Genomic DNA, 26269 nt, shown 5'->3' on the forward strand with positions numbered 1-26269 from the left:
CTGACGTGGCAAAGATTCATGAGTGACGTTATTGCCAGCTTTTGGAATTTCAATTCGAGCTGGAGTATTTACTGCTGGTATATATGATTTTGTCACCGTTTTTGTATCTGTAAATGCATCAGGCAATTGATTTGCAAGTTCTTGTATATGCATTATCTTTTGAACTTCTGTCTCGCATTCTTTTGTGCGAGGATCAAGATACTTTAATTGAGGTTCACACCATGAAACATCATTTTCTTTATTTTTCATTTCTCCCCCTAATCTAGGGAACAATGTTTCATTAAAATGACAATCAGCAAAACGTGCTGTAAAAAGGTCACCTGTCATAGGTTCAATATACCTTAATATTGAAGATGTTTCATATCCAACATATATTCCCAACCTCCTTTGAGGACCCATTTTTGTACGTTGTGGTGTCGCAATTGGAACATACACTGCACAACCAAATGTTCTAAGATGGGAAATATTTGGCTCTTGACCAAAAGCAAGTTGTAGGGGGGAATATTTATGACTTGCACTTGGTCTGATGCGAATCAATGCAGCAGCATGTAAAATTGCATGACCCCATATAGATACAGGGAGTTTTGTTCTCATTATCAATGGTCTAGCGATTAACTGTAAACGTTTAATCAATGACTCGGCTAAACCATTTTGTGTATGCACATGAGCAACAGAATGTTCAACAACAATTCCTATAGACATGCAATAGTCATTAAATGCTTGAGATGTAAATTCACCAGCATTATCAAGTCTCACCCTTTTAATGGTGTAATCAGGAAAATGAGCTCTCAATTTAATAATTTGGGCAAGAAATTTTGCAAATGCCACATTACGGCTTGATAACAGACAAACATGAGACCATCTGCTAGATGCGTCTATTAGAACCATGAAATATCTAAATGGTCCACATGGTGGATGAATTGGTCCACATATATCACCTTGAATTCTTTCAAGAAACATTGGTGATTCTTTCTCAACCTTAAGTGGTGAGGGTCTAGTTATCAATTTTCCAAGAGAGCAAGATGTACATGGAACCATTGTATCATGATGGATTTTTCTATCCTTTAATGGATGTCCATGAGTACATTCAATAATCCTTTTCATCATTGTTGATCCTGGATGGCCTAATCTGTTATGCCATAAACTGAATACACCAGGATCAATATATTTTTCGTTAACTACCATATGTATTTCTGGTACATTTATATGTGTATAATGTAATCCAGAACTAAGTCTTGGCAGTTTTTCAACCACATGACTCTTGTCAGTGATACTTAAATATTTCTCATTTTCTGTTGTCACTGACTGATAATCATACCCGTTAAGGTATATGTCGGAGAAACTCAATAAATTTCTGCTTGACTTGGGAGAAAATAAAGCATCATTTATTAAAAATTTTGTACCATTTGGTAGTATGAAATTTGCCTTTCCTATCCCTTTTATCAAGTTAGCAGGTCCTGATATTGTATGTATAGTTCCTTCCGTTGGTTTTAGATCAATAAAATATTTCTCGGATTTAAGTATAGTGTGTGTAGTTCCACTGTCTGCTATACAGAGATCTCCACCACTTGATTGATGTTGTATTCCAGCAAAATTCATATTGAACTTCATATATAAGAAATAAATAGTGAGTACATTAATATTACACAATATTTTAAACGCAAATAGATAGTACTGAAACATTTAGCAAACATAATGACAAAGACAGACGATATTAAATCGTTTATTTTTCAAAAAACACACAACTTAAACATTCAAGAAATCTTCATATAAATCAGATGGTTTCTCAGTGACTGTTGGATCAATATTATCCACAAAATTTACTTCCTTTTCTTTACCTTTCAGCGAATCCTGATACATCTTAACAAGATGTTTAGATGTTCGGCAAGTATTAGCCCAGTGGCCCATTCTACCACATCTGTAGCAAGATTCTTCAGAATTTTTAGAAGAATTTTCTTCAACATCTTGTTTAATGGGCTTGTTTTGTGGTTGATATTTATATTTTCGTGGATTACTATTTCTTTGACCACCACGGCCACGACCACGACCACGTCCACGCCCATTACCATTACCATAAGGATGGTTTCTACCATAGTTATGGCTTTTGGCATGATGATGGTGATGGTTATTATAACCACGACCTTGCCCGCGTCCTTGTCCCTGTTTATAATTATTTGCAGTATTTGCTTCAGGGATTGCAAGTGTACCAGTAGGACGGGATTGCTGATTTTTCATTAATAGCTCATCATTTTGCTCTGCAACTAAGAGATATGAATTAAGTTCAGGATATGTTTTGAACTTTAGCATTCTCAAATTTCTTTGCACTGTGATGTTTGCAGCATTCATTGTGGAGAAAGTTTTCTCCATCATGTCTGCATCACTAATTTCATGTCCACAGAATTTAAGTTGTGAACATGTATTATACAGAGCTGAGCTGTATTCATTTACTTTCTTAAAGTCTTGGAACCTTAATGTTCTCCATTGTTCCATTGCAGCTGGAAGTAAAATTTCTCTTTGATTATTGAATCTGCTTTTGAGACCTTCCCATAAAACATGGGGATCTTCTACAGTCACATAATTATTTTGTAAGCATTCATCAATATGTTGATGAATAAAGCAACATGCCGTAGCTTGTTCTTTTTCAGAACAAGTGTTGTTTTCATTTATGGTTTCAAGAATGCCCATTGATTTAAGATGCATTTTTACTTTTATAACCCATGGCATGTAGTTGTTTCCAGTTGATTCTAAAGGAGTAAATTTAAGCTTTTCCAGATTCGACATTTTCTATTATCAAAAATTAAAACAAACATCATGATAAATTAGAGTCAATTTATATTCATAAGTATATAAACATTAAACATAAATTTAATATAACATAAATGATAAGTAGGTGACAGTGTCGACCATGTGTAAGCAATCATAAATAAATGTTATATAACAAAAATATAAATATTAGTAAACATAAATGAAAATTTGGCGACAGTGTCGACCATATATTTTTTCAGGTGGTATAACGGACCTATATCATTCTGGTGGTATAACCGACCATATATCATTTTGGTGGTATAACCGACCATATATCATTTTGGTGGTATAACCGACCATATATCATTTTGGTGGCAGAGCCAACCATATTTAGTATTAAGATTATCGTGCTGATAACGTGTTATAATTCAGTAGGCTTATAACTACCTTTAGTGGTTTGATTCTTGATGTTATAATTCAGTAGGCTTATAACTACCTTTAGTGATTTGATTCTTGATTAAGAATACTAATAATGAAGTGTAAGAACAAAGATGATAATGGAGAGAAAGAAAGAAACACTTTGTAAGTGTGAGAAATGGTGCAAGTTTAATGCTTGCATTCATGAGTATTTATAGCCTAAAATCTCAATATAAAAATACATACTTTGTGTACCAAAATTGACTATATGTATACACCAAAATTGACTATCCATATCTATATTATTATTATTATTATAACACCAATGAACATTAACATGATAACATCAAAAGGTATAAAAAATAAATTCTATCAAGAGCAAAATGCAATTATATTAAAGATATATCTTACCAGATTATTGGTATAATGTTAAGGTGAAGTATATGGAAAAAAAAGTCGGAAGAACTCAAAAACAACTCAATTAACTCAATGTCTGTTTACATAAAGAAAACTGTAACGACCTGACTTTTTCGACTTATAATTATATTTTATACTTTCACGAATCTGCGTATATGTGCGTACTGAGCTAGTTTATGCTCTGGGATCTTATTGCATGATAATTACTTTCGTTAATGTCTTGAAACGTGCTATTAAGTGTTTAATCACTTAACTTGATCCTCGAATGCATTTATGACCGTTAGTGTCACTTATCGTTTAAAGCGAACTATGTGATGACCCGAGAATTTCCGACCAAATTTAAACTTGAATCTTATATGATTTCGACATGATAAGCAAAGTCTGTAATGTGGAGCCTCAAAGGTTTTGGAAACAATATTCATGTAATCATTTGACCTTGACTATTCCCGACGATTCACGAACAACTGAATACAAATAGATATGTAAATTTTATGTGTATATATATATATATATATATATATATATATATATATATATATATATATATATATATATATATATTATAAATTGTTATATAACGTTATGTGGTGTAGATGTTGAAATTATAAATAGTTTATGTTTAAAAATAAAAACTCGTTAAGTGATATATGTATATATATTATTTCAAATTTACATTAGAAACTTTGAACCAAGTATTTAGAAATACTAGTTTTTGTAAGACCCGTGTATTTATTGTAAATAGTGTATATATGTTAACAAAGTGACGGGGTACGTTTTATATTTAAAAAGGAGCAAGGAATCAGAATTTGCCCAGGTGCGCGCCGCGCGGCCTGGGGGCGCGCCGCGCAAGTACGCGCAGACAGCTCCTTTTGTTTTATTTAATTATAAATGAGGGCATTTTGGTAAAAACACATTAAGGTCGGATTTAATGCTTGGGATCTGATATTGGAGTGTCATTTACTCCAAAATACACCAACCTTATCCCTCCAATTCAATTTTAGAGAGAGAGTGATTGTAGAGTGAGAAAGCTCACTTTGAAGGAGAAGAAGTTGCTCTCAGGTTTTATCGCAAGCTTTAAAGTTGTTCATCTCGTCATTTGCTACGTTTTGATAGTTGTGGTATGTCCTAACTTTAATTTCTTACTTTGATTTTGTGTATGGGTTAGGGTTTGTGTTGAAGATGAACACTAAGACCCATTTGTAGGTAAATTGGGTGTTCTTGAGTAAATTGGGTCATGTAGACTCAATAATGGGTTAGCTAGGGTTTTAAAAGTGATAATTGTTGTTAATGAACCCTAATTGGCTAATAAATTGTTAGAACACTTTAATGATGTGTAAATGGGTGTTATTTGGGTGTAGATGACCCAAATGGGTGTATTGACTTTTAATTGGGTCAAATGGGTCAAAATAGACCAAGGTTGGTCAAGGTTAGTGATTAGTGTTAAAACCTAGTGATTTAATGTGTATGAAGGCCTTGAGTGCCAAGGGTTAGGGTTTTTGGTGAAGATGACCCAATTTAGGGTTAAGTGTCCAAATGGGTCGAGATGACCTATGAATGGTGTGTAATGTGGGTTTGGATCAAATTGATTGATTTATCATATGCTTGTGAAATAGGTACGTTACCTTGGAGTTCAAGCTTGGTCTAATAATCACCAAAGGCGTAAGGTGAGTGGAATAATTATGCGTTCATGTATATGGCGTATTTATTTGTAAATGTTATGGTATGAACCACGTGCCGGTAGTACCATAACATGTGTGTGATGTGGATTGTGAGTGTGAACCACGTGCCGGTAGCACTATGATGATAATGATGTGAACCACGTGCCGGTAGCATCGAGTGTGAACCACGTGCCGGTAGCACTATAAAATGAGGTGTGAACCACGTGCCGGTAGCGTCGAAGTGTGAACCATGTGCCGGTAGCACTATAAACGAGTGAGACTCAAATGCGTATGGTGTGAACCACGTGCCGGTAGCACCATAGCGTTATGGTTAACCATATTGTCTTGTGATTGTATAGCATGTTATATATATATATATATATATATATATATATATATATATATATATATATATATATATATATATATATATATATTGTGATGAGTACATGCTAATGTGGTTTTGGGATGGTGTACGACTTGTTAGTATTTACGAGTATGTTGATATACTAATTGTGTTACAAGTTCGTATGAGGTATTTGGTATTGTGAATGCGGATAGATAGGTTATATATATGTATGTATAATTATTGCATTCACTAAGCTTTTCTTACCCTCTCGTTGTTTACCATTTTATAGGTTTCGGTGTGGATAAAGGTAAGGGCATTGCTTTGGTTTAGAGATCCCGTCGTTGACTAGGGATGCTTTTGGGACGCATTGAGTTTTGGAGTTTGACCGATAGATGGGTAGTTTAATCCCAAACGCCATGCTCGTAGTGTAGTTTGGAACTTAAACTTTTATGGTCGAAACTCTTGTAATTTGTATTAACTTGGTATTTTGGTTCGTGTGGGCCCCACTTGTGAAACTTCATTTTTATGTTTGAAACGTACTAGTTTTACTTATATGAACGCGTGACTAAAAGCGTTTTGGCTAAAAATGCCGGGAACCACTCTATCTTTTTCGCATTTAAAGACTTTTGGGACAGACCACTTTGGCGCGCCGCGCGGCCTTCCTGGCGCGCCGCGCCAGTTGCTTGACAGTTAATTTTTTTTTTATTTTGTATTTTCATGTGGTTTGTTCGCGGGTTGGTTTGGGATGTTACAAGTGGTATCAGAGCATGGTCTAAGGGATTTAGGTGACTTGAGATAGGCGCCTAGACTTAGACTTTTTGTGTGCGCATTTTATGCGGGACTTGTAGGACTTTGGGTCGGACCGGGACTTGGTTAGTGCATAGGTTTATGTGAACTAATCATGCGTTATTTGTTTGTGTTGTGTAGCAATCATCAAGCGAGATGGACGTTGTACTAGCGAGTTAACGCGACGTGCTCGCGTAGTAATGACTAGCTACCATTACTACGGGTGCAAATCGTGTCAAACAAGCAATGTACGACGATTGTTGAGCGAGATGGGGTAGTGTGGGGCGTGTGTATATTTATGTGTTGTGTGTTTTTGTTTCGATGTTTAATCTCTTCCGTTTTATAGAATGAAGATGCGAAACGGACATGACACCGAACATGATAATGGGGGTACAAGTGAGGACCCCGAGTTCACGGCCAAGGTTGAGGCCATCTTTAAACGCCAAAAGGTGGAGTTTCTCGTAGATGTTAAGAAGATGTTTCTAGACACGATTGACGAACAAGTCGTCGATATGGTTAAGGAACAAATTAAGATTGTTCTTCAAGAAGAAAATGTGGGGAGGCGAGACTTTTTCTTTAAGAACTTCAAGGATGCTCAACGTCCTACCTTTGAGGGCGAACGAGACCCACTCAAGAGTGCCGGATTCATCTCCGATATGGAGGGGGCTTTTCGTACTTGTGAGTGCCCTCCCAATAAAAAGACTAGGTATGGTTGTAGCATGTTAAGGGGTGATGCGAAATTGTGGTGGGATGCAAAGATCCAGCTTTATGGTGAAGAACAATGTATGGACTTCACTTGGGATGAATTTAAAGTGGAGTTCTTCGATGAGTACCGAACTTCGGCCGATCTTACAAGTCTTAAGGACGAGCTACGTACCTTGAGGCAAGGGTCGATGGACTTGAACACTCTCAAATCCGTGTTTTTGTCCAAGACTCAATTTTGCCCGGAGTATGTCGGGAATGACAAGATGTTGAAGGAAGATTTCTATCGAACTTTGAATGATAGTTATCAAGAAAAGATTATTTTGAATGTGGTGAAGAGCTTCGATGAATTGTTTAATATGGCGAAGGGTTTTGAAGCACTTGTGTTGAGAAAGAGAAAGTTTGAAGGTTCAAGTCATTCGAATTTTTCAAACAAGAAGTCAAAGAAAGGCACCGAAAATGTGAATAGTGTAAAGAAGAGTACTTCCGGGAATTTCGGGCCCACGTGTTTCAATTGTAAACAAAGGGGACACATGGCCCGTGATTGTACCAATGGCCCGAACAAATTTACTTGCTATAATTGTGGTAAGGAAGGACACAAGAAGACGGAGTGTCCCGACTTGAATAATGATAATGTTAAGCGGATCGAGAAGGCGGCGGGTACGGCTAGGGGTTGTAATTATTTGATGACCAATGAAGAGGCTAAACAATCCAATGAAGTCGTTTCAGGTACTTTCATGGTTAATTCTAATCCGGCTCGGATACTTTTTGATAGTGGTGCTAATTTGTCTTTCGTATCTCCAAGATTTGTGCCTAAGTTAAATAAACTGCTAGTAAAGTTGAGTCGTCCGGTAGAAGTTGAAATAGCGGATGGTAAGACGGCGCTAGTGGTTGATGTGTGTAAAAGTTGTAATGTTGTGTTTGGTGCCGAAAGTTTTGAAATTGATCTTATCCCGATGACCTTGGGTGATTTTGATGTTGTCGTTGGTATGGATTGGCTCGATCGTTATAGAGCCGATATCGCATGCCACGATAAGTTTATTCGTGTGAAGACCCCAAGTGGGGGAGAGATGATTATTCATGGTGATAAGCGAAGGAGACCGGTGCCGATATGCACTTTTGCACGGGCATGTCGTCACGTTGTTACCGGTGGTGTGGCTTTCCTTGCTCATGTTGTCGATACTCGTAATGAGCCACCACCTATTCGTGAAATTCCGGTGGTTAATGAGTTTGAAGATGTTTTTCCGGATGAGTTACCGGGTGTTCCGGCGGAAAGAAAAGTTGAGTTTCGCATTGAGTTGGTTCTGGGGGCTACCCCCATTGCTAAAACTCCTTATCGTTTAGCACCAACGGAGATGCAAGAGTTGTTGAATCAAATTCAAGAGTTGCTTGAGAAAGGTTTTATTCGACCGAGTGCTTCGTCATGTGGCGCTCCGGTTTTATTTGTGAAGAAGAAAGATGGTAGTATGCGTATGTGCATCGATTACCGTGAGTTGAATAAAGTGACGATCAAGAATCGTTATCCTTTACCTAGGATTGACGATTTGTTTGATCAACTTCAAGGTGCAACATATTTCTCTAAGATCGACCTACGGTCCGGCTATCATCAAATGCGGGTCCGTGAGGAAGACATTGAGAAAACGGCTTTCCGAACGCGTTATGGGCATTTTGAGTTTGTGGTGATGCCTTTTGGTCTTACGAATGCACCGGCGGCATTCATGGATCTTATGAACCGAGTGTGCCAACCTATGTTGGACAAGTCAGTTATTGTGTTCATTGACGACATACTAGTCTACTCAAAAAGTATGCACGAACATGAACGTCACTTGCGTGAAGTTTTGAAGACGCTAAGAAAGGAGAAGTTGTATGCAAAGTTCTCTAAATGTGAATTTTGGCTAAGGGAGGTTCAATCCTTGGTCATATTGTGAACGAAAGCGGTATCCAAGTAGATCCGGGGAAGATCGAGACGGTGAAAAGTTGGGGACGACCGACTACGCCTACGGAAATCCGAAGTTTTCTCGGATTGGCCGGTTATTATCGTCGGTTTATCCAAGACTTTTCTAAGATTGCTTCTCCGTTAACGAAATTGACAAGAAAGAGTGCTAAGTTTAATTGGGAGAACGAGCAAGAAATTGCTTTTCAATTGTTGAAAGAGAAGTTGTGTCAAGCTCCGGTGTTAGTGTTGCCGAAAGGTGTTGAAGATATGGTGGTTTATTGTGATGCTTCCTTAAATGGGCTCGGGTGTGTTCTTATGCAAAGGGGTAAAGTCATCGCTTATGCCTCTCGTCAATTAAAGGAACACGAAACGAGATACCCGACTCATGATCTCGAGATGGCGGTGGTCGTGCATGCGTTGAAAATTTGGCGCCATTACTTGTATGGTGTCAAGTGTACGATATATTCGGATCATAAGAATTTGAAACATCTTTTCACTCAAAGAGATTTGAATTATCGTCAACGTAGATGGATGGATGTGGTGAAAGACTATGATTGTGAGATACTTTATCATCCGGGTAAGGCTAATGTGGTTGCGGACGCGTTAAGTCGAAAGACTCAACATCCGGCGATACGTGTAGCATCGTTACGTTTGATTATTACAAATGATTTTCTTGAGAAGCTTGGTGAGATTCAAATCGAGGTTATGTTCACAATAAACATGCGGAACAAATTGTGGGCCAATCGGAGTACATTACCATGGGCCCGCGGGGTTTATTGTCTTTCCAAGGAAGGGTGTGGGTGCCTAAGATGGGTGATTATCGACGGGTGCTACTTGATGAAGCACATAAGTCAAGATATTCCATTCATCCAGGCGCGACGAAAATGTATCATGACTTGAAGAAATATTATTGGTGGCCGGGCATGAAGCGCGATGTTGTAAAATATGTTGAACAATGTGTTACTTGTTTGCAAGTAAAGGCCGAGCACCAAAAGCCGTATGGTAAGTTGCAACCGTTAGAAATCCCGAAATGGAAATGGGAGCACATTACCATGGATTTCATAACAAAATTACCTAAGACGGCGAGAACTCAATATGATACGATTTGGGTGATTATGGACCGGTTGACGAAAAGTGCTTTGTTTCTTCCCATTAAAGAAGCAATATCATCGGAGGCCTTGGCTAAGTTGTTTATCAAGGAAGTGGTCTCGCGACATGGCGTTCCTATATCTATTATTTTGGATCGAGATACCCGTTTTACATCTCGGTTTTGGGAGAAGTTTCATGAAGATATGGGTACACAATTAAAGTTGAGCACGACGTACCATCCTCAAACGGACGGTCAAACCGAACGTACGAACCAAACTTTGGAAGATATGCTACGGGTGTGCATTATTGACTTCGGTGGTAGTTGGGATGAGCACTTGCCTTTGGTGGAATTCTCGTACAATAATAGTTATCACACTAGTATTGGGATGCCACCATATGAGATGCTTTATGTGCGTAGGTGTCGAACTCCCGTTTGTTGGGGAGAAGTGGGTCAAAGGGAAATCGGGAGTACCGATTTGGTTTTGGAGACGAATAACAAGATCGATATTATTCGGGAACATTTGAAAAAGGCTCAAGATAGACAAAAGTCGTATGCCGACAAACGTAGACGAACGATCGAATTTCAAGAAGGCGACATTGTAATGCTTAAGGTTTCGCCATGGAAGGGTATTATTCGATTTCGAAAACGAGGAAAGTTGGCTCCTCGGTTTATTGGGCCGTTCAAGGTTTTAGCTCGTGTTGGTGAAGTTGCATATCGATTGGAATTACCCGAAGAGCTTGCGGGGATCCATAACACGTTTCATGTTTCCCATCTTCGTAAGTGTCTTGCGGATGATTCTTCATGGATGCCATTAGACGAAATTGAGCTAAACAATAAGTTGGAGTATACGGAAGAGCCGATTGCTATACTCGATGAGAAGGTCAAAAGGTTGAGGCATAAAGAGGTTAGGACCTATAAGGTTCAATGGCGACGGAATAAGGGTTCCGAGTTTACATGGGAACCCGAAGAGTTTGTGTTGGTTTATCTTCCCGCTTGTCATGCGGCTTGGATTGCGAGGACGCAATCCGAATAAGTGGGGGAGAGTTGTAAGACCCGTGTATTTATTGTAAATAGTGTATATATGTTAACAAAGTGACGGGGTACGTTTCATATTTAAAAAGGAGCAAGGAATCAGAATTTTCCCAGGTGCGCACCGCGCGGCCTGGGGGCGCACCGCGCAAGTACGCGCAGACAGCTCCTTTTGTTTTATTTAATTATAAATGAGGGCATTTTGGTAAAAACACATTAAGGCCAGATTTAATGCTTGGGATCTGATATTGGAGTGTCATTTACTCCAAAATCCACCAACCTTATCCCTCTAATTCAATTTTAGAGAGAGAGTGATTGTAGAGTGAGAAAGCTCACTTTGAAGGAGAAGAAGTTGCTCTCGGGTTTTATCGCAAGCTTTAAAGTTGTTCATCTCGTCATTTGCTACGTTTTGATAGTTGTGGTATGTCCTAACTTTAATTTCTTACTTTGATTTTGTGTATGGGTTAGGGTTTGTGTTGAAGATGAACACTAAGACCCATTTGTAGGTAAATTGGGTGTTCTTGAGTAAATTGGGTCATGTAGACTCAATAATGGGTTAGCTAGGGTTTTAAAAGTGATAATTGTTGTTAATGAACCCTAATTGGCTAATAAATTGTTAGAACACTTTAATGATGTGTAAATGGGTGTTATTTGGGTGTAGATGACCCAAATGGGTGTATTGACTTTTAATTGGGTCAAATGGGTCAAAATAGACCAAGGTTGGTTAAGGTTAGTGATTAGTGTTAAAACCTAGTGATTTAATGTGTATGAAGGCCTTGAGTGCCAAGGGTTAGGGTTTTTGGTGAAGATGACCCAATTTAGGGTTAAGTGTCCAAATGGGTCGAGATGACCTAGGAATGGTTTGTAATGTGGGTTTGGATCAAATTGATTGATTTATCATATGCTTGTGAAATAGGTACGTTACCTTGGAGTTCAAGCTTGGTCTAATAATCACCAAAGGCGTAAGGTGAGTGGAATAATTATGCGTTCATGTATATGGCGTATTTATTTGTAAATGCTATGGTATGAACCATGTGCCGGTAGTACCATAACATGTGTGTGATGTGGATTGTAAGTGTGAACCACGTGCCGGTAGCACTATGATGATAATGATGTGAACCACGTGCCGGTAGCATCGAGTGTGAACCACGTGCCGGTAGCACTATAAAATGAGGCGTGAACCACGTGCCGGTAGCGTCGAAGTGTGAACCATGTGCCGGTAGCACTATAAACGAGTGAGACTCAAATGCGTATGGTGTGAACCACGTGCCGGTAGCACCATAGCGTTATGGTTAACCATATTGTGTTGTGATTGTATAGCATGTTATATATATATATATATATATATATATATATATATATATATATATATATATATATATATATATATATATATATATATATATATATATATATATATATATATATATATATATATATATATATATATATATATATATATATATATATTGTGATGAGTACATGCTAATGTGGTTTTGGGATGGTGTACGACTTGTTAGTATTTACGAGTATGTTGATATACTAATTGTGTTACAAGTTCGTATGAGGTATTTGGTATTGTGAATGTGGATAGATAGGTTATATATATGTATGTATAATTATTGCATTCACTAAGCTTTGCTTACCCTCTCGTTGTTTACCATTTTATAGGTTCCGGTGTGGATAAAGGTAAGGGCATTGCTTTGGTTTAGAGATCCCGTCGTTGACTAGGGATGCTTTTGGGACGCTTTGAGTTTTGGAGTTTGACCGATAGATGGGTAGTTTAATCCTAAACGCCATGCTCGTAGTGTAGTTTGGAACTTAAACTTTTGTGGTCGAAACTCTTGTAATTTGTATTGACTTGGAATTTGGGTCGTGTGGGCCCCACTTGTGAAACTTCATTTTTATGTTTGAAACGTACTAGTTTTACTTATATGAACGCGTGACTAAAAGCGTTTTGGCTAAAAATGCCGAGAACCACTCGATCTTTTTCGCATTTAAAGACTTTTGGGACAGACCACTTCGGCGCGCCGCGCGGCCTTCCTGGCGCGCCGCGCCAGTTGCTGGACAGTTAAATTTTTATTTTTATTTTGTATTTTCACGTGGTTTGTTCGCGGGTTGGTTTGGGATGTTACAGTTTTACTTTCTCAACGAAACTAATAACGAATAAATACATATTAACAATGGTAGATTGAAATACGTAATATATACACGGTTTCTATATATAATCGTTATTATATGTATAAAATAAAATACACGAAAAGATATCTAACATTAATGTTCAATATAAGATATTTTAAATGTTATATGATTAATAAGATATAATCTTAATATATAAAATATAATCAAAATATAATTTTTATAATATTTTCAATAGTTAAAATCAATATTAGTATTATTGATAACATTATGTTAAGATATATAATATATGGATATGAAGTTTGTCATATATAAAATGTTTATGTTATTGTTATTAATACTATGATTATAATTAATATTATTACTTTTATTATAATTACCAATATTATTAAAATCATTATTTATAATATCAAAAGTAAATTACAAATTATTATAAATATAATGAATAATATCCTGGAGAATTTATTATTGACATAAGTTGTTAAAATTATAAATACTATTAATTAATAATTATAATTATTATTAATACCATTATTATTAACCTATTTATTTATTTAATATGACAAATATAGATAATAGATATATAAAGTGGAAGTCAGTAACCAATCCTTATCAAAACTGTTCGGAATTTTTGTTTATATTACCAAAAGTCGAATACAAACATCTGATAAATCCAAAATCAGTTACCACTCTTAATCCAATTTTTATTTTATTATATATCCGTCCTTGAGAATATTTTCTGTCGATCTTGTGTGGCTTTATAATTGACATAATACAATGATTAGTGTTATCAATAAACATACATTATCAAATTTAAATCCCAAAATTTCTTTACAGTTCCTAAATAGGCGAATTTATATCAAAAATTTCAAGAACACAGACATATACTCTGTGTATTCAACTTTTTACTCAAAACTCAATTCCAAACCAATTTACAAAATCTAATAATGCAGATACATTAGAAATATTTAGTTTAAACTATCTGTACAGTTTCAAAGTCTAATTTTTACTATCGAGTTCCAATTGTGGATGTCAAAGTTAGATTTTCAAAGTCAAACAATTGTTCTTCATCAAAATTCAGATTTGTTTTTGAGTTTCATGTTAAATTGATGAATTGTAAAGTTTATATGAATGATATGAAACCTAATTCGTGTTGAAAGTTTTGCCTAAAACATCCAAGAAAATCGAATGGCGATATATTTTTTTTTCGGTTTAATCAGCGGCTGCAGAGGCAGCAATTTTTTTTTTATATTATTCGTTTTCAAATAATTCAAGGTTTTATATAGGTTAATTTCTGTTTGTTTAAAAGTCTTAAATCGTGTTTGATGGTTCGTTTGAGAATTCTGGGTTCCCTGGTCGACGAGGTTTAAAAGGGAAGAAGAAGAATAGGGAAAGAGTTTATAAGGGGTTATAATAAATTCGGAGGGTTATAAAACAGAAAATGGGCGACAGCCCAATGGTCAGGAGATAGTTTGGATTATCGAGAGGTCTCGGGTTCGAGACCCGCTGGTGGCATTTCTTTTTAAACCCCATTTATATGAGGTAGTTTCCTAATTATTTATTATAATTATTATAATAATAATAATAATAATAATAATTATTATTATTATTGTAATTATATTTATTATTATTGTTGTTATTATTATTATTATTATTATTAATTTATTATTTCTATTGTTATTATTATTATTATTATTATTATTATTATTATTATTATTATTATTATTATTATTATTATTATTATTATTATTATTATTAAGTATTATACATAGTAGTGTTATTATGAAAAATGATAATGGTTGATATGTCTTGATGACAAAAATATATGTATGATATGAATATAAATATAAATATAAATATGTAAATAGAATTAGGGATGAAGATAATAATAAAACCTTTATTATGTTACAAACTTGATTTTATAAAACAATAAAAATTATATTAGGAATTGATTAAGTGAAATTATAATGTTATGAATGAGATTATGGTAATATGAGTAATACTAATATTAGTATCATTATTATTAATATAAGTATTATTATAAATATCATTATTATTATTACTAAACAAATGTATCATTAATAGCAATATCATTATTAATATTATCATTCTTAATAAAATTATTATTTTTATTATTAGTAAATCATTAATAACTATCATAGACAGTAAAATTAATATTTTTACAAGTATTATTATTATTATTAATATCATGATTATTATCATTAATAGGATTATTAATGACATATGTATATTATTAATATTATTATCATTATTTTTACTAGTATTAACTTAATATAACAGAATTACTGTTTTGATAAACAAATGAAATACATACATAAACATATATATTTAACACATATAACATAACAAAATTTAATATTTTATTATATACAAAATGAACATATAAAACACATATATATATATTCTTAATATAAAAATGATATAACTAATACATTTATATATATGTGTGCTCAATTACAACCATGAATATTAATAAATATACAAATGATATAGGTTCGTGAATCCGAGGCCAACCCTACTTTTGTCCATTGTCGTTATATGTATTTTTACTACAAAATACATTAGGTGAGTTTCATTAATCCCTTTTTAAATGCTTTTGCAATATATATTTTTGAGACTGAGAATACATGCGCTGTTTTTATAAATGTTTTACGAAATAGACACAAGTAATCGAAACTACATTATATGGTTGAATTATTGAAATCGAACATGCCCCTTTTTATTAAGTCTGGTAATCTAAGAATTAGGGAACAGACACCGTAATTGACGCGAACTCTAAAGATAGATTTATCGGGCCCAACAAGCCCCATCCAAAGTACCGGATGCTTTAGTACTTTGAAATTTATATCATGTCCGATGGAGGATCCCGGAATGATGGGGATATTCTTATATGTATATTGTAAATGTCGGTTACCAGGTGTTCAATCCATATGAATGATATTTTGTCTCTATGCATGGGACGTATATTTATGAGAACAATATATGGAAATCTTGTGGTCTATTAAAATGATGATAATGGTTATTTATGTTAAACTAATGAACTCACCAACCTTTTAGTTGACACTTTTAAGCATGTTTATTCTCAGGTACGAAAGAAATCTTCCGCTGTGTAATTGCTCATTTTAAAGATATTATTTGGAATCATTCATGACATATTTCAAAAGACGTTGCATTCGAGTCGTTGAGATCATCAAGATTATTATTAAATCAGTTATAGTTAGTTATATTATAAAATGGTATGCATGCCGTCAACTTTCGTTGTAATGAAAGATTGTCTTTTCAAAAACGAATGCAATGTTTGTAAAATGTATCATATAGAGGTCAAATACTTCGCGATGTAATCAACTGTTGTGAATCGTTTATAATCGATATGGACTTCGTCCGGATGGATTAGGACGGGTCCTTTCAGTTGGTATCAGAGCGGTGGTCTTAGTGAACCGGGTCTGCATTAGTGTGTCTAACTGATAAGTCATTAGGATGCATTAGTGAGTCTGGACTTCGACCGTGTCTGCATGTCAAAAGTTTTGCTTATCATTTTTGTCAGAAATCATTTGTTTACCATCCTTAGGAAATTACCTTCTTATCATTCTTAGTCTAGACATATCTTACTGCAATGATTGCATGAATAGTGTATAGACAAAATTCATATCTTAGCATATCTACTAATCCATATCTTAGTGTATCTGTCACTGTAGACTTTATCAGACACGTTTCCTTAATTTTCTCCGTAATTCATGGGATCTTTGGAAGTATGTATAGATATTCTATATATAATTAGAATATCATTCGATATTCGAAAATCATTTCATATCAAAACCCTTTAACTGATCGTGAGAGATGGATCCTACACCTAGCTTGGATTACATTAGTTCCGGAAGCGATTTCGAGATGTATATTGAAGCAGACTCCGAAGTCAATGAACCAGAAGTACCTCAACCATTTAGTTATTTTTCTTTCTGGAGGAGATGGGGGTGGGTCCGAGACTTACTCACTCGATGGAGAAATGAAGAAGGCGAGCCCTACCGCGAACCAAATTTACCTCCTAACATCGGAGAAAACGATGTACTCACCGGTGAACCTATGTGCAACACTGTATTCACCCTTCTTGCTAAAGTTTTCCACCTCGAAGGTTGCGTTACTGCAATCTCAGAAAATATTCAACCTCTGCTTCCGAATACCAATCGAAGGGGAATGTTAGAAGTTAGGGAACTTCGAATTGATAATCAAGATCTATCGAATCGAATGAGTGGATGGATAGAAATGATAGAAGGTAGGGTAGAAACCCTGACAAGAATGGTGCGTGATCTACAAGCTATACTTATCACACCAACATTATCACCAACCTCAACACCAACAACACTGGTAGCACCGACAACAACAGTACCACCATCAGCAGCACCAGCAGCATAACCAGTACCAACAACAACAACAACAACAACAACAACATCATCACACGACTCAACCTCGCAATCTATATCTCAAGCATAATCACCGTTCTACGAATCTTTCTACATAAATTATCTCCGTCTTTCATGGCGATTATGTAATCTCTAATGTTTTTGAGATTATGTACTCTAGTTCTAGCCGTAAATCTGATGAGTTTAATATCACATTAACTTATTAAATCCATGATTACATCTGAAGAGAATATATATGTAAGTATATTTTCATAAAGATTGTAATTAAAAATTCTTTCGTACAAACTGTTAATGGTGAAAATATTTTAACGGGTAGGTAATACCCGAGGAATATTTAGATTTCACATTAATAAGTTAAATTGTACATTCTTCGAATCTGATTCAACAATCATTTACTATCATATTTACATTCAACGATATACAAATCCGTTCACCACAGAATAACCATATTCATCCAATTTCAAATTTGGATTTTGATTTATCAGAATCCAACAAGTGGCATAATGAAGAAATAATGGACACAATAAAAATTGATTAGAAACAGACTAATTAACAATATAAAATTTTGTTAAGAAACCACGCTAACAAGATCCTAGCTAACTGTTCCTAGCTAACTGGTTACATTTTATTTATCGCAATTTAATTATCGCAATTTACATTCTCGCAATTTTATTTATCATCATTTAATTTCTGTTATTTATTTTACGCACTTTATTTATCGTCATTCTGCTATTTACGCATTTTAAATATCGAGACACGTATACAATGTTTTGACATATCATATCGACCCATATATATATATATATATATATATATATATATATATATATATATATATATATATATATATATATATATATATATATATATATATATATATATATATATATATATATATATATATATATATATATAGTTTGAGTTGTGATCGAGTCTGAGACATGTACTCGGGTCACGATACGTATTAACTAATTCGAACATTATATATTAAACTATATATGAATTATTGGACTGTCAACTGTGAACTATCGACTGTGGACTAATAACATTGGATAATTAAAATGAATTAAAATATTGATTATAATATATGAAACTAAACAATTCTTCAAGTTGCCACTTGATTTCGTCTTAAACATCATTTATATCTTCATGATTACATTCTGCGTTCAAACCTTTCATGATTCTTGAAAACACCTCAATCGAGAGGATGAACCAACCGCACTTCATTTATGGGAGAAAAGATTGATGCATATAGTTATGCACCTGAAAACACTCGGAACCTGAGTAAACGTTTAACACGTAGCTGCGCTAATTCCTTTAGCGTTATTATTATCGAAAATAACTTTGCAATCTCTTTCCAAATTAGCCAATTTTGTCACAGCTCCAGCAAGTCAACTTCGACTTTTCATTCGAAGTAACCTTACTATAATCCTGATATATATACGATTACCCTTTTGATACCGGAGAATTCTTTTATATTCTACCATATTACCAGCAGACGTACCAGCAACCTCGTTGCTTCTTGGCTTAAATCCCTCCGACAATTCATTATATTTATTCATTGAAACCCTATCATATACTCATCCGCATCTTGTAACGAGAACTGCCATACCAATTACCGGGAATCAGCAATCAGTACTTTGAAAACTCACTGCATATCTACATCAACAGTTATATGTATGACATTTATCTCTTAAAATTATGATCTCTCATTCTGAAATTCTGAAAAACAATCAGTCACAAACCAATACTCTGAATGTCGAAAAAGCTGAATGAAGCAGCAGAAACCATAGACAACCGTAAACGACCTTAATCATCGAAAGTTTGATGATAAAGAATGGTATGTTGGAAAAGCTCAGAAAAGTTGGAACTGGAAAGCGAATTGAGCTAACCATAAAGGAAACCAAGGAGAAATACAAGTAACATACCTTAAATTCATAGAACCCAGATAAATCTAGATCCGTTGAAATCTTTAGAGAATATCTTGCTCCGAAGTCATGTTAAAATCTTGCGAAAAATCTTTCTCCATCAACCATTGAACTTAGAAATTCTAAAATATCATCATCAATATCTTCGATATTTCTGAGGATATTTTCATAAATATTCTCATCCGAAATTATATACCTCTTCGTGCTTCCTGTGTATCATTGTATTGGAAACACTCAATAGAAAGTTAGTGTCGAAAAGTGAATTATGCGAAACTATGAAGGAAGCTGTGGACAAATCACAAAGAATAAGTTTGACTTCAAAGAATCCAAATGATTCTGTTTCTGATGAAATCTTTAGCGAATACCTTGCTTCCGAATCTAAACCTTTACGGATAAATCTTCTTCATCATCCATCGATATTAGAAATTCCAAGATATCATCGTATCTTTCATTATAAATATCCTTCATATTTCTGAAGATATTTTCATAACTATTCTTATCTGAAATCATTAATCTCTTCGTACTATCAGTGTTACATCATATAGAAACTGTTAGTTTCTATAATCTGTAAACTTTCGAGATTAAAATATGAATGTTATTGAAGTAATGTTGGGGAACTAATGCATGAATTAGTATAATATAATGACACTTGATCAATGTGATTATATTACAGTAAGTCATGCTAAGTTTCTAATGGAACGTGATGATTCACAGATCATATCGTCATCACGTGCCATGTTACATAACTCTTTCATTATGCTTAACTTCTGAACATATCAAGAAAGTATTTTCTTGATAGTTCTATTCTCAGTGATTCTGGTAATTTGATAAATCAAATCATGCTAATACATTAGTTCTTATTTAGAACACGATGTTTATTAAAAATTCCATACTTACGAATTCTGAACCATTACTCGCTTTACTAGAGGTCGGGAGGATAATAAAAAGGCAAAGAGCTCCAAAATATAAGAGAAAATATAAAGCCCAACAACAACACCGAAATTACAAACCGTGGATATCAGTGCGTATAGCAATATAAAGACAAGGGAGGATTATAAATACAATAATCCCTAAAGCATAGTAGAAATAAACGGATTCCTCCGGTGGAAGTTGGAAAAGGAGAATGATTGTTGCGATAATCAGGATAAGGACAAGGATCAGAACTGGATTAAGTATTTCACGATCTTTTGAATTTGGGAATTTAGTATTGAAGTGGTGAAGATTAATGGAACGGAAAAGGTAAAATTTATAGTGAAAATATCAGACAGAGGAATCGAGACAGATCACCTCATTTAATTATAGAAATCTAAATTTCCTTATTCGCGGAAGAATCAAATCTTTTAGATTTCGAAGATTTTCTTCAAATCCCTTCAAATAATCGAATTATTTTTATCCATATTATTCAATGATGATAAAACTCAAGTTATCAACTCATATTGATCATGAAAACATTCTTATTGTTTGCTATGACAACCTCACTCAAATTTCGAGAAGAAATTTCTTTAACGGGTAGGTACTGTGATGACCCGAGAATTTCCGACCAAATTTAAACTTGAATCTTATATGATTTCGACATGATAAGCAAAGTCTGTAATGTGGAGTTACAAAGGTTTTGGAAATAATATTCATGTAATCATTTGACCTTAACTATTCCCGACGATTCACGAACAACTGAATACAAATAGATATGTAAATTTTATGTGTGTGTGTGTGTATATATATATATATATATATATATATATATATATATATATATATATATATATATATATATATATTATAAATTGTTATATAACGTTATGTGGTGTAGATGTTGAAATTATAAATAGTTTATGTTTAAAAATAAAAACTCGTTAAGTGATATATGTATATATATATTATTTCAAATTTACATTAGAAACTTTGAACCAAGTATTTAGAAATACTAGTTTTACTTTCTCAACGAAACTAATAACGAATAAATACATATTAACAATGGTAGATTGAAATATGTAATATATACATGGTTTCTATATATAATCGTTATTATATGTATAAAATAAAATACACGAAAAGATATCTAACATTAATGTTCAATACAAGATATTTTAAATGTTATATGATTAATAAGATATAATCTTAATATATAAAATATAATCAAAACATAATTGTTATAATATTTTCAATAGTTAAAATCAATATTAGTATTATTGATAACATTATGTTAAGATATATAATATATGGATATGAAGTTTGTCATATATAAAATGTTTATGTTATTGTTATTAATACTATGATTATAATTAACATTATTACTTTTATTATAATTACCAATATTATTGAAATCATTATTTATAATATCAAAAGGAAATTACAAATTATTATAAATATAATGAATAATATCCTGGAGAATTTATTATTGACATAAGTTGTTAAAATTATAATTACTATTAATTAATAATTATAATTATTATTAACCTATTTATTTATTTAATATGACAAATATAGATAATAGATATATAAAGTGGAAGTCAGTAACCAATCCTTATCAAAACTGTTTGGAATTTTTGTTTATATTACCAAAAGTAGAATACAAACATCTGATAAATCCAAAATCAGTTATCACTCTTAATCCAATTTTTATTTTATTATATATCCGTCCTTGAGAATATTTTCTATCAATCTTGTGTGGCTTTATAATTGACATAATACAACGATTAGTGTTATCAATAAACATACATTATCAAATTTAAATCCCAAAATTTCTTTACAGTTCCTAAATAGGCGAATTTATATCAAAAATTTCAAGAACACAGACATATACTCTGTGTAATCAACTTTTTACTCAAAACGCAATTCCAAACCAATTTACAAAATCTAATAATGCAGATACGTTAGAAATATTTAGTTTAAACTATCTGTACAGTTTCAAAGTCTAATTTTTACTATCGAGTTCCAATTGTGGAAGTCAAAGTTAGATTTTCAAAGTCAAACAATTGTTCTTCATCAAAATTCAGATTTGTTTTAGAGTTTCATGTTAAATTGATGAATTATAAAGTTTATATGAATGATATGAAACCTAATTCGTGTTGAAAGTTTTGCCTAAAACATCCAAGAAATTCGAATGGTGATATTTTTTTTTTTTGGTTTAATCAGCGGCTGTAGAAGCAGCAATTTTTTTTTATATTATTCGTTTTCAAATAATTCAAGGTTTTATATAGGTTAATTTCTGTTTGTTTAAAAGTCTTAAATCGTGTTTGATGGTTCGTTTGAGAATTCTGGGTTCCCTGGTCGACGAGGTTTAAAAGGGAAGAAGAAGAATAGGGAAAGAGTTTATAAGGGGTTATAATAAATTCGGAGGGTTATAAAACAGAAAATGGGCGACAACCCAATGGTCAGGAGATAGTTTGGATTATCGAGAGGTCTCGAGTTCGAGACCCGCTGGTGGCATTTCTTTTTAAACCCCATTTATATGAGGTAGTTTCCTAATTATTTATTATAATTATTATTATTATTATTATTATTATTATTATTATTATTATTATTATTATTATTATTGTAATTATATTTATTATTATTGTTGTTATTATTATTATTATTATTATTAATTTATTATTGATATTGCTATTATTATTATTATTATTATTATTATTATTATTATTATTATTATTATTATTATTATTATTATTATTATTATTATTATTATTAAGTATTATACATAGTAGTGTTATTATGAAAAATGATAATGGTTGATATGTCTTGATGACAAAAATATATGTATGATATGAATATAAATATAAATTTAAATATGTAAATAGAATTAGGGATGAAGATAATAATAAAACCTTTATTATGTTACAAACTTGATTTTATAAAATAATAAAAATTATATTAGGAATTGATTAAGTGAACTTATAATGTTATGAATGAGATTATGGTAATACGAGTAATACTAATATTAGTATCATTATTATTAACATAAGTATTATTATAAATATCATTATTATTATTACTAAACAAATGTATCATTAATAGCAATATCATTATTAATATTATCATTCTTAATAAAATTATTATTTTTATTATTAGTAAATCATTAATAACTATCATAGACAGTAAAATTTATATTTTTACAAGTATTATTATTAATATCATGATTATTATCATTAATAGGATTATTAATGACATATGTATATTATTAATGCTATTATCATTATTTTTACTAGTATTAACTTAATATAACAGAATTACTGTTTTGATAAACAAATGAAATACATACATAAACATATATATTTAACACATATAACATAACAAAATTTAATATTTTATTATATACAAATTGAACATATAAAACATATATATATATATATATATATATATATATATATATATATATATATATATATATATATATATATATATATATATATATATATATATATATATATATTATTAATATAAAAATGGTATAACTAATACATTTATATATATGTGTGTTCAATTACAACCATGAATATTAATAAATATACAAATGATATAGGTTCGTGAATCCGAGGCCACCCTACTTTTGTCCATTGTCGTTATATGTATTTTTACTACAAAATACATTAGGTGAGTTTCATTAATCCCTTTTTAAATGCTTTTGCAATATATATTTTTGGGACTGAGAATACATGCACTGTTTTTATAAATGTTTTACGAAATAGACACAAGTAATCGAAACTACGTTATATGGTTGAATTATCGAAATCGAATATGCCCATTTTTATTAAGTCTGGTAATCTAAGAATTAGGGAACAGACACCCTAATTGACGCGAACTCTAAAGATAGATCTATCGGGCCCAACAAGCCCCATCCAAAGTACCGGATGCTTTAGTACTTCGAAATTTATATCATGTTCGATGGAGGATCCCGGAATGATGGGGATATTCTTATATGTATATTGTGAATGTCGGTTACCAGGTGTTCAATCCATATGAATGATATTTTGTCTCTATGCATGGGACGTATATTTATGAGAACAATATATGGAAATCTTGTGGTCTATTAAAATGATGATAATGGTTATTTATGTTAAACTAATGAACTCACCAATCTTTTGGTTGACACTTTTAAGCATGTTTATTCTCAGGTACGAAAGAAATCTTCCGCTGTGTAATTGCTCATTTTAAAGATATTATTTGGAATCATTCATGACATATTTCAAAAGACGTTGCATTCGAGTCGTTGAGATCATCAAGATTATTATTAAATCAGTTATAGTTAGTTATATTATAAAATGGTATGCATGCAGTCAACTTTTGTTGTAATGAAAGATTGTCTTTTCAAAAACGAATGCAATGTTTGTAAAATGTATCATATAGAGGTCAAATACTTAGTGATGTAATCAACTGTTGTGAATCGTTTATAATCGATATGGACTTCGTCCGGATGGATTAGGACGGGTCCTTTCAAACTACGTACCTTGTACATGTTAAACTTTTGTCGTAATTGGAATATTATGACTACGTAAACGTAATTGTTATTTATTAATGAAAATTACTTGGCTTGATGGTTTATTAATTACGCTTAGTGTTTACTAATGCTCACTAGTTAGCCTTAATGGACTTTTACCTTAATGGACTTCCATGGCCCAACCTACTCAAGTAATGGACTAGTTAGTGGATTAATTAGTGGATTAGTTAGCCCATTTAATTAATGACTAACCCATGTAAGTAATAAGACAAGGTTGGTGCATGCTCATGTACTAATGCTTACACTTTGTTGCATACCACCCAACATATCAACATTACATTGTACCACCACCATGGACCACACCATGCCACCACCACATGAAGCCAAATGGTCCCCCCATGCCACCCCTAAAACCGTCGACCGAGGAGTGCCCATCACCACCTTTTCTTTTTTTTAAAAACTCTCATTTCATTCTCATTCCATTTCACAAACACACACACACATTTTCTCTCAAGTTTCTCTCTAGCTTTTCTCTCTAAAATACTTGAGCAAAATTGTAAGTTTAAACTTTAATTCTTCTTATTTTTCTTCATTATTCACGAAATCATCATCATCATAATCAAGGATTCAAGTTTTGTAACTTGAATCTTCATAACTCTTGTAGATTCAAACTTTGCTTTGAAAGTCTCAAGAACATGAAGGATTCAAGCTTTTTAGCTTTTAATCTTCATTATCTTGTTAGAACTAAATTTATAACTTAAGATCTCTTTATTTATGTCAAAAGATCAAAACCTATGTTTATGATCTTCATGTAACTTGTAGATCCAACTTTTTTACTTTAAGGATCTTCAAGAACACTAGAAATCCAAGCTTATTAGCTTGAGGTTTCTACAAAAAGTTAGTTAAGATCAAAGTTTATTAACTTACGATCTTCTTTAATTTGTTGTACTTTAGATTTGTGACTTGTGTTTTCATTAAACAAAAGATACAAGCTTACTAGCTTGAAATCTCATAAGTGTTGTTAGGAATCCAAGCTCTCTAGCTTAGGGTTTCATTTTTGTGTTTGATCTAAGTTATGTAACTTATGGTCATCTAACTCGCTAAAACAAAAGCTCATTAGCTTATGTTCATTTTACTTTACAAAATCTAAGTTTCATAACTTATGGTGTTGTAAAAGTTGAAAGTCTAAGTTCTATGACT

The sequence above is a fragment of the Rutidosis leptorrhynchoides genome, chromosome 2 (assembly GCF_046630445.1).
Source record: "Rutidosis leptorrhynchoides isolate AG116_Rl617_1_P2 chromosome 2, CSIRO_AGI_Rlap_v1, whole genome shotgun sequence".
Taxonomy (NCBI): domain Eukaryota; kingdom Viridiplantae; phylum Streptophyta; class Magnoliopsida; order Asterales; family Asteraceae; genus Rutidosis; species Rutidosis leptorrhynchoides.